Source organism: Eumetopias jubatus, unplaced genomic scaffold (assembly GCF_037043125.1).
Source record: "Eumetopias jubatus isolate StellerSeaLion01/CBP00866 unplaced genomic scaffold, mEumJub1_p1.0 scaffold_5, whole genome shotgun sequence".
NCBI lineage: Eukaryota > Metazoa > Chordata > Mammalia > Carnivora > Otariidae > Eumetopias > Eumetopias jubatus.
Genome location: NW_028274811.1, coordinates 18,968,959 through 18,980,318, shown reverse-complemented (window position 1 = coordinate 18,980,318; position 11,360 = coordinate 18,968,959).

The following is an 11,360-nucleotide window of genomic DNA, read 5'->3' as shown; positions in this document are numbered from 1 at the left end:
TTTGTCAGTATCTTTGCGGGGCACTTTGATCCAGCTATTCCATCCCCATGTAGTTTTGCCATTCTGGGGACTTCCTGGTATGCACCTCCCTCACGCACGACCACCACTATCCCTACTTCTGCACTCCCCCATCTCCCACTGGTTGTGCCTCTGCTCAGGGAGGGAATCTGGGGTCCAACCAGAGTTCCTTATTGCTCAGTCCTGGGTCATGTCCTCAGGGCTCTGTAGTTCCCACTTGGTGAGAATATGAGTCATCTTTGCACTTGACCAAGTAGACCCCAAGCCCTCTCCAGAGAACTTGGGTAAGAAAGTTAGTTTTAAGATGTCTGTTTGAACATGACTTCTGTGACCTTAGGTGTCTCAACAAAATACAGTAGGGCATCACTGTTCAGTTCATCCTAAATAACTCATACTGACTCATGTCTTTTTTTCTCAACTCCATATTTTAGTTTCAGAAGGAGGGGAAAGATTTTCATTTTAGCATCATCAAATTATTATGGGAAAATGACGGTCCTTGAAACCGAACATATCTGTGGCAGATTGTATTTTCAAAGTGGCCACAAAAGGAGCTTCCATCCCACATGCTCTTCTGAAACCCTAAAGAGGTGGAGCCTAGCTACTCTCTCCTTCAAACTCATCAGGTTGTGACTTGCTTATCACCAACAGAATGGATGAAAGTGACACAATGATTTCTGAGGTTCGGTCATAAAAGACAGTGGTCCTTCTGCCTTGTTTGTCGGAGTACTAATTCTTGACCCCTTCTTGCACCATGGAAACAATCTGACAACACTGAGGTTTCATGCTTTTAGGGAACCCAACAGCCTGTGCAGAAAAACCCCATGGGGAAGGCCCTGAGCCTATGTGAGAAGGCGGGGGGGTGGGGCGGTGCTGGACCTCAGCTCTTGCAGTTCTAGTCAAAATTTGGCTGTGACCACAAGAACAGCAACCAGAACTGCCCAGCTTAACCCTTCCAGAGCTTCTGATAACAGAAATCAAGAGAGATAAGAAAATGATGGTTATTGTTTTAAGACACTAAGTTTTAGAATGATTGATTATGTAGCAATAGTTAAGTGGAAGAAGGCTGTGTTAGGTCCGACTGCCATAAAACCCAGCACAGATTGGCTGCCTTAAATGAATTTTCTGGTAGTTTTGGAGGCTGGAAGACCAAGATCAAGTTTCTGGCCAATTTGGTGCCAGGTAAGGGCTCTCTACCTAGTTTCCTAGTTTGCTCATGGCCGCCTTCTCACTCTGTCCTTAACATGGCCTTTTTGCACTATGTGTGCATGATGGGGGAGGGCGAGAGAGAGGAGGGAAAAGAGGGAGAAAAAGAGACACAGAGAGAGAGAGAGACCCTTATGACTTCCTTAATGAACCTTAATTACTTCCTTAGAGATACCTTCTCCAAATACAGCCACCCTGGGACTTGGAGCTTCAACTTTCAAATTTGCAGGGGAAACCCACATTCAGCCCATGACAACGTCTGAGTTCAGATTACACTTCTCCCACTGTAAAATATACTCAAACTGAGCAACTGGACACTGGTAGAAGAGAACATGCTAGGTAGTCTTTTGCCACTTCTTAGCTCAGCCAGAAAAAAAGAGGTTTTTTTTCCCTTTCCTAAGCAGGGAGAGAAAGGATAGTCTGCTCTTCTGAGGTGGTAGAACTTGCTGCTTCAAAGCACAGAGGGAAAAAAAGAAAACTATAGGACAAAGAGTTCTTTTTCTTTTCAAAGTGTGAGAATGTGTGTGTGTGTGTGTGTGTGTGTTGGTAGGGTGTGTGTGTAGGAGGGGTGTGTGTGTGTATGGTGTATGAGATTGAAAAGGAAACACAAAAATCCACCCAATCATGTTTTTGAGACATAGATGTAATTATGTTCTACTGCTTTCCTCTGGAAATATCAGTTCACACATGTAGTGTCCAAGGGACAAAATATGGGAAGTCAGAGAGTTTTGTGTCTAAGATACAAATTATCCAATACCTTTTCATAGAACAATTAAATGCTAGACCTATTAAACTAGAACATGTCAAAGCAGATTGCATTTTTTTTGGCTATTGATCCGTATCATTAAAAACACAAAACATAGGGTGAGGGAGACACAAGGAAACTTTTGGGGGTGATGCATATGTTTATTATAAACATATTATCTTGATAATAAACATTACTTGGTGATAGTATCACAGGTATATGCATATGTCCAAATTACCTGTGTACATTAAATGTGCAGGGTTGTTTTTGGTATATCAATTATGTATCAGTAAAGCTGCTAAGGAAGAAGCAGACCAGTATTTCAAACATAATTTTCCTACTTCATGTACACGTTGAATCCTTTCCCATCAGGATGATTTTTTGTTTGTGATTTTTCCTTTTATTCCATGGAGTGAAAGCATGTTACAGAGTGCTACCTAGGACCACCTAATCATGGTATGTACAGACTTAGCTACTCACTGAAATGACTACAATCCATGCACACCAGAACATTCCACTGAATAACCCCATAAAGGAAAGTGGCTGATAATCAGTCTGGTTGCTTACTTACTAAGTAAAGGTCAGGAGATCTCTTTAACTTCTGAATATCCAGGTTCCCATCTGTCAGATGGAAAAGTGCTTATCTGCTCCCTTCATTCCTTCCAGGAAGAGTTTAAGGAGTTACAGAAAGAACTTGTGAACACATCGTTCCAATAGACTATGCAAGCAAAACATTTTAGTGTTACTCAATGACCGAACGACGGATGGTTGAGACCTTCATATGTTGTTCAGGTAAAATCACTCCAGGGAACTGGCATCATCTGTATTTAATCATTCTTTCTATACGCATGGTCCAATGAAGAATGAAAAGAAGAAGAAAAACTTTAAACAGAAGCAGTCATTTAGAGAATGAAAAGACAAGCCAAAGAATAGAAAGTATTTGGAAAAAAAAAAAATCTAATAAAGGACTGATCTGAAATACGCAAAGAACTCTTACCGCTGAATAGTAAGAAACTGAATAGTCCTGTTTAAAAGTGGGCAGGAGGGCCTCCTGGGTGGCTCAGTCAGTTAAACGTCTGCCCTCAGCTCAGGTCATGATCTCAGGTTCCTGGGATTGAGCCCTACATCAGGCTCTCTGCTCAGTGGGGAGTCTGCTTCTCCCTCTCCCTCTCCCTCTTGTGTTTTCCCTCTCTCTCAAATAAATAAGTAAAATCTTTTAAAAAAAAAAAAAAAGTGGGCAGGAGATCTGAGCAGATGCCTGAGCAAAAGTGATACATAAATGGCAAACAGCATATGAAAAGATGTTCAGTATGTTGTTACTAGGGAATTAGAAATTAAAGCAACAAAGAGATGCCATGACTCATCTATTAAAATGGTGAAAATTCAGAACATTTGAAATATTGACCACACCAAATGCTGGAGACACTGTAGGACAAAAGAAACTCCCATGTATATTGGGGAGAGTGCAAAATCGAACAGCCACTCTGGAAGACAGTTTGACACTTTCTGACAGAGGTAAACATACCATTCAATCCATCAGACATGCTTCTTCGTATTTCCATAAATAAGTTGAAAACTTAGATCCGCACAAAACCCGTACTACGATGTTTATAGGAGCTTTATTCCAAGTTGCCAAAACTTGGGCACAACCAGATGTCCTTCATTAGGTCAGTGGATTGTACATCTATGCAATAGAATATTATTTAATTCTCTAAGGAAATAAGCTATCAAACCATGAAAAGACATGGAAGAAATGTAAATGCTTATTGCTCAGTAAAATAAGTGAATATGAAAGGGTTACAAATTGTATGCTTCCAACTTTTTGACATTCTGGAAAAGGTATAACTCTGGAGACAGTAAAATGACTGTAGTTGTTGCCAGGGGTTGGTGAGGAAAGGGGGGGTGGATAGGCAGAGCACAGAGGACTTTTACTGTAGTGAAGCAATTCTGTACAATACTACAATGGTGGATATATGTCATTAGATATCTGTCAAAAGCCACAGAATGCACGACATCGAGAGCAAACCATGGTATTAACTATGGACTTTGGGTGATGCTATTGTGATAGTGGGGAATGCTGTGCATGCAAGTGGGGAGGGGATAAGTGAGAAATCTGTGTACTTTCTACCCAGTTTTTCTGTGAACCTAAAACTGCTTTTAAAGTAGTCTCTTTATTAAAATGAAGAAGCAGCAGCAACACTGATGTGATTCCTAATTGCCTTGTTCATTCCTGTGGCTGACTTCTTGGAAGCAGGATGTATGACTCTCATTATCAGCCTCACAGGAAAACGAAGGAAACATCATTTCATGATCACGAGGTGTTCTCATTTCCTCTCCCTCAAAAGTGCATTCTAAATTTAAATGTTTCCAACTTTTTTAAGAGGCTCATATCACCCTTTCCCTAAACTAGATATTCAAAATACTTTTCCTGATTAAGCCCTTGAACATGAAGCTGCTGTTATATTACAGAGAAGTAATTGTGATGGAGGAGAGCGCCTGGATGGTGCAGTTGGTTAAGCGTTGGACTCTTGGTTTCGTGATCTCAGGATTGTGAGTTTGAGCTGTGCGTCGGGCTCTTTGCTCAGCGAGGAGTCTCCTTGGAGTTTCTCCCTCTGCCCCTCCTCTCCCCTCCTCTAAAATAAATAAAAAAAGTAAATCTTTCAAAAACAAAGAAGAATTAATAGTGGTACAGTGAGGCAAGGAAGAATGAAGGTAGAACCGTGAATTAGTGGGGTTGCCAACAGATTGCCAGTTTGATCCAAACCATTCACTTGAGAATAAGCTGAGACTCAGAGTCTTCAGTCCCGATGGCACAGTTTGCTTCAACATATTACTCAGCTATAAAAAAGAATGAAATCTTGCCATTTACCACAACATGGATGGATCTAGAGGGTATGATGCTAAGAGAAATAAGTCAAAGATAAATACCATATGATTTCACTCATGTGGAATTTAAGAAACAAAACAAATGAACGAATTAAAAAAGAGAAACAACCAGACTCTGGGGGCACCTGGGTGGTTCAGCTGGTTGAGTGGCAACTCTTGATTTAAGCTCAGGTCATGATCTCAGGGTTGTGGGATCAAGCCCCATGTCAGGCTCTGCACTCTGCATGGATTCTGCTTGAGAGTCTCTCTGTGCCCCTCCTCCACTGCTCGCAAGCGCGCTCACTCTCTCGCCCACTCTCTCTCTCTCTCTCTCTCTCAAAAAAAAAAAAAAAAAAAAAAAGACCTTAGACTCTTAAAGGTAGAAAACAAATTGGTGGTTACCAGAGAGGAGAATGGTTGGGGAATGGGTGAAATAGGTGAAAGGGATTAAGATTACACTTGTCAGGATGAGCACTGAGTAGTGTGTAGAATTATTGAGTCACTATACTGTACACTTGAAACTAATATAACACCGTATGTTAACTATACTTGAATAAAAAAATAACATTTAAAAAAGTTTAAGCCTATTTCATGAAAGCATATTCCAGCTAGAACTTTTTGTCCTCAAACACGGTTGTTTACTTGGGGTAGAGGTAGGAGGGAATGCCCGGAGAAAATGAGCTTTTAAATACGGAAGATCATATAGAAGAGCATATCAAAATATATCCATATGCATATCAATATGCAGTTGGAAATATTTATATGACTGCATGTATCTTTGTGACTTCATTGACTCCATGCCATTCCTTTTTTAAAATTTAAGGCATTCGAGAAAAATTACATAGAAAGGGAAAAGTCTACTTACTGTAGAGATTCATGTTATGTGTTGCTTTCTGTAGTCTATGTGTTTACTGGGAGTGGTCAGGTGCAGAATTAAGCCCGAGGCAATAGACATAAATTCTTAGACTGTGCTCTCATTTTGTAGGGAGATTTGAGGGCCGAACTGTGTTCAGTCCCATATTTCCTCAGTTCCCCGTTCTGATATACACACGTACCCCCCATCCATTTGGCAGGAGCTGTGTGATACTGGCTTTGGACTCCGCTGAGCTCTTCAGGGCGTTCCCCATGTGATTTTGTGTAGTTGTGGGAATTCTTGAAAACTTCAAAAGGAATGGCGCCTTAGGCTACAACCTCCATTAGTTCTGAGAGAGAATACAAAGTGGGTTACCCTCAGATCTAAAACTCTACCTCTCCTGGTTTGGTAACCATACTTGAATGTGAATTAAATATCAAATAGTGTGATGAGTACATTATTTAACACAAACTGAGACTTCACTAGAAGCCTCAAGACTGAGCCTTGGCTCGACGCAGGCGTCCTCTGTCAGGTCACCCCGGAAGGTCTTCCAGGCTATAAGACAGAGACTCCAATCCGTTGGTATAGGACTGGGTTCTGGGCAGTCTGGCTTCCCTAGCCCACTTCCACCTTCTTCAACGGCACATGCTGAGATTAACTGACCATTTTGCTCCAGAATTCAGGAAAACCCCGGGAGGTATATGATCAAGAGATGTCAAACTGGCTCCATTTCCCTCACTAGCCAGTAACCTCTAAAGTACAAAGCAAATGGCTAGTCAACAGTCTGTCTCAAAATTTGATACCACACAGCTTCTCGTGGAGCTGCTGTGAGCATTTTTGTTCTGCGGTCCTGTTGCTGGCTTTCACAGAGCATGAATGGAAAAATAATGAGGAAGAAAAACAGTCTAATGTGGGGTGGCTCGTATCAGAACAAGGGCACTGAGAATAAGACATGGCGCACACCCGCCTCAGAGGGCCTGTCTGAAGGGGAGTCAGCCAGCGTGGTCTCTTTTAAGGGCAAAGATAAGGGGCCAGCTTTTGAGAAGCGAAAAAATGGTGAATTGAAGAAAAGGTTTGAAATTTGAAAAGACTGATTGAAAGAAGGTCTGATAGGCTCTTGGAGAAATACATGAACCGCGTGCATAGTAAGGAAGATAGGCCCACAGCCTCCTTGCTCTGTTTCCCGTTTTCTTTCATCAGGAAGAAATCATTTCTTCTCCCCAAACATTTCTGCACTAAAATCAAGTTTTCGTTCTCATTGGCCACGGGGATAGCAGCATCTTTGATCTTCAACTTACTGAAGCAGCGGCCTACTGTTCTACTTCAAAGTACGCTTTTATGACTTAAGGGCATTTTAATAAAGAGTTCTCAAAAACCCAGTTGCGTATCATCTGGAATAGTAAGGAGCTGTGTAGCTCATCAGGTGATACAATGCCGGAATCATAAGGAAACTTCTGTGAGAAAAAAAAAAAAATCGCCCTAGATGTTAGAGAGAATAGCTTTTGAAACATTTATACCAGCTTTGTAAGGGGGACACGTTCCTATGTCATGTCCCTTCTGCTTATCCACACATCTGCTGTTTGGAAATCAAAGTTACACCCTCAAAATAGGATGGCGTGGGTTTGAAAGGCTTCTATTCTAAAGAATGTGTGAAAATGCGACTTAGGAAAATCTCCCTTATGTATCTTTAACATGTGAAGTGTCTGTAGTGTGGAGAAGCTGTTTAGGTCAAAAAAGAATCTCCTCTGTTATGGAATTGTTTGCAAACAAACAAGTCTTCAAACCTGTCCATTTGGAGCCAAGAGAGAAATTGCCGTTTTTTTTCTTGACCTGGACAGAGGAAAGAAGACATTTCCTTAGGTATGAAAGACAGAAGCTCTCTTACTGTGTTCATTTTAACCATCTGTTCCTGAAGGGAGCACAACTTCCACAAACTCTTGGAAGAAGCGAAGAGACAAGTTTTCTAGCTAGAGAGGTTCATGGTAGCCAGATAATTCAAGTCTCAGTTGTGAAGCATTTAAGGCAAGTTCAAAAATCTGGCAAGAGACACACAGTTAATTGAACAATACGTAGAAGGAAATGTTTTAGCCTTTTGGAAGATTGAGGGTTTGGTATTTGGTCAAATATTTGAGACTAATTAGGTGATCCTTGGGGCCCTGGGGTGAAACAGACCATGCACATGGCAAGCACAAGCAAGAAAATTGAGCCCTGAAGTTCCTCTTTTGGTTAATTTCACCAAATGTTACTATTTTTGTCATACTCACTTTTGCTATTTTTCTCTGCATACCCTCCCCCCCCCCACATCTCATGCACCCCTCCCCCCCTTCCTGGTGAACTGTCAGAAAGCACGGTGAAGACCTCATGGTATCTTCCCCTAAAATGCCATCTCTTGAGAGCCACGGCATTATTTCACATGACCATAATTTTGAGGTCATGTATAAGCATTTAATATGGATAAATTACGTGTGCGTGTTAAACAGACCAGATTTAAAATTCTCTAATTCTCTAGAAATATGCGTCTTGGTGATTTCCCCCTTTCCCTCAGGATCTAATCAATGATCACTCGTGGCATTTCCCGGTCACATCCCTTTGGGCTCCTTTAATCTCTAATAGTTCACTTGTCACTTTTCCTTTTATGCCATTGGAAATTTTTGAAGACCCCAGGCCGGTTGTTTGTCGAATGTGTCACAGTCTGAATTTGTGGATTTCTTTCCTCATGCTTTAATTAAGATTACATATTTTGGACAAAAATATTACACGGGTGAATTAATATTGCTTTATACCCAGAGGCTCATTTGTCCCATTACTGGTGAAGCTACTTTTGAGCCCTTAATTAAGCTAGAACTGTCTCTTGCAGAGGTACTTTTCATTCCTTTGAAAGAATCAATAGTAATCCGGCAGCGGGGAGCAGCGCCTGGGTGGCTCAGTTCGGTGAAGCATCTGCCTTCAGCTCAGGTCATGATCCCAGGTTCCTGGGATCGAGCCCCGAGTCGGGCTCCTTGCTAGTGGGGGGCCTGCTTCTCCCTCTGCCTCTGCCACTCAGCCTCCTTGTGCACTCTTGCTCTCTCTCTCTCTCTCTGTCAAATAAATAAATAAAATCTTTTTTAAAAAATAGTAATCTGGAGTATAAAACTTGGAGAGCATGCACATTTCTCCCCTACCATGGTAGACAGGATAATACCACCTCCATGCCCACCTCCCTGTAGATATCCATGCCCTAATCCCTGGAACTTGTGGATCTGTTAGGTTAAAGATGGGTAAGAGGAATGAAGGTAGCAGTTGGAATTAAGGTTGTTAACCAGCTGACCCGAATGTAGGGAAATTAGCCTGGATTATCCAGGTAGATCCAATATAATCACAAGGGTCTTTGAAAGTAGATTATGGCTAGAGGAGTCAGAGGGAGATGTGATGAAGGTAGAATGATCAGAGATGTAAAATATCCTTGCTTTGAAGGTGGAGAAAGGGAACCGCAACTCAAGCGCAGGCACCTTCTAGAAGCTGGACAAGGCCAGGAGCCACATTCATGCGTAGGGCTTCGAGAAAGGAATGCAAACCTGCCGATACCACGATGTTAGCACAGTGAGTCTATGTCTGGCTTCTAACTTCCAGAACTGTAAGTCCACAAATTTGTCTTGTTTTAAACTCCTAAATTTTTGGTAATATGTTACAAAAGTCATAGAAAACTAATACACCCTCTAAAATTGGATCTGTTCATTTTAGCACTTCTTGATGATCCTGGCCTGAATCTTTTCTTATTTGGGGACTTGAAAATGGTGGTGTTTACTGTGTTGCTTTTTCCTTACTTATTAGGTAGCATTCTTGTGAAAGAAGAGCTTCTGCCTTCTTGTTTGTTCTTCTCTCTCCCTCTTTGTCTGTTGAATATGCATTATGAACTCATAGATCCCTTTTTTAAAATTCAGAGTTCTATAACTTAACTACTTTCATTATGTTTTTGATCCTTCGCTTGTCCCAAATTTGACCACCGGTAGCCAATGTAGCACATTCCTGTGCCCACCTGGCATTCCCTCATTAATTTTTGAGCACATTTTGCTTTCTAAAAGACAATATTTATAGTTAACCTTACCCCCCTTTTGTTACCCCAAACCTGGACACCACCATTTTCCCAAGGAGCCCCGGTTTCGTTTAATGAGGGAAGGAGGACTGATTTTTATTGTGACTTTGATGTCTCAGTTTACTCTTGGTTTTATTATGCGCTGGAGCATCTTTCCATGGCCTCAAAGACCTTTGCTGTAACTTTTTCTGTGAACCATTCATGTATTTTGCCCATTTTCTATCAGCTTGGGTTTGTTTTTTTTTCCTCACTGTGAGTTGTTGATGTAGCAGAGAAATTAGCCTTGACTTGATAAATGTGTTGCAATTGCTTTCTTCCAATTTTCTATTCATTCATTCTATTGTTTTGCCATGTGAACTTCTTTTATGTGAATTTATTCGCTTTTTTATTGCAACTGGATTTTGAGTTTGACCCACATCACCGTTGTAAAGAAATTCACCCATGTTTTCTTCCAGTATATTTAGATCTCCTGTCTGCTTGGTGTAAGGTATGAGTCCAAAATTACCATTCAACAGTTTCTCAAGAACATTTGCAGTCAAGTGCACCTTTTCCCCCCAGCCTTCTTTATCGCCAACTAAATTTCTATGTTTCGAGGTCTGTTTTTGGACTTTGTATCCTGTTCTGTTGGTCAGTCTACACATGCACCAGTACCACAGTATGTTAATTAGAGTTTTGATAATGTATTAAGTCCTAGGGCTAGTCAGCCTTTCATGCTTTTCTCTGGGGTTTCCCAGCTATGTTCTCATTTTATAAGTGCCAGTTGTAGCTCCCAGAAAACTTATTGGTATGTTTATTGGGACTGCATTAAATTTATGTATTAGCTTAGGGATTTTAAAAATTTGATCTGCTTGCTATTGTGAATATGCTCAATGTAGAGAGAAAGTCTGACTACTTTCCCAGTCATTGTGCGTCTTTCTCAGTGGTTTTCATTCTGCTAAGCATCTTTGAAATACCTGGCAAACCTCTCATTCTTAGGGCTCAGCTATCTCCCGCACTGCCTCAGTATGTCTGGGTGACCTAACACAGCGTCAGTTAACCAGTGGACCTGAATATAGGGAAATTAGCCTGGATTATCCAGGTAGATCCAATATAATCACAAGGGTCTTTGAAAGTAGAATATGGCTAGAGGAGTCAGAGGGAGATGTGATGAAGGTAGAATGATCAGGTAAAAGCTGAGAACCCCTGATTTTTTTGGGGTGGGTGAAGGGAGAAGGACCCTTTGGAGCCCTGATACAAAGGGAAAGGAAGAAGGAAAAAAAAAGTGTTTTAAAGTTCCTAGTATTTGTGATATGCTTGTATTTGGTTCATGTATTTGTAAAAGTTAAAAGGTCTTTGTCACATTTACTGCTTTTGGGTTTGAATTCTACCTTGTTTGCTGTCCCTGGTTTCTTTTCTTTCTTTCTTTTTTTATCCAAGTTTTTATTTCAATTCCAGTTAGTTAACATAAAGTGTAATATTAGTTTCAAGTGTAGGATTTAGTGATTCATTGCTTACATACAACACTGGTGCTCAGCACAAGTATTCTCGTGGTATACATTTTTCCTCAACCCCCCTCCCTTTTTTTTTTTTAGCTTTTATGAATTATGTGCTTTTAACTGTATTTT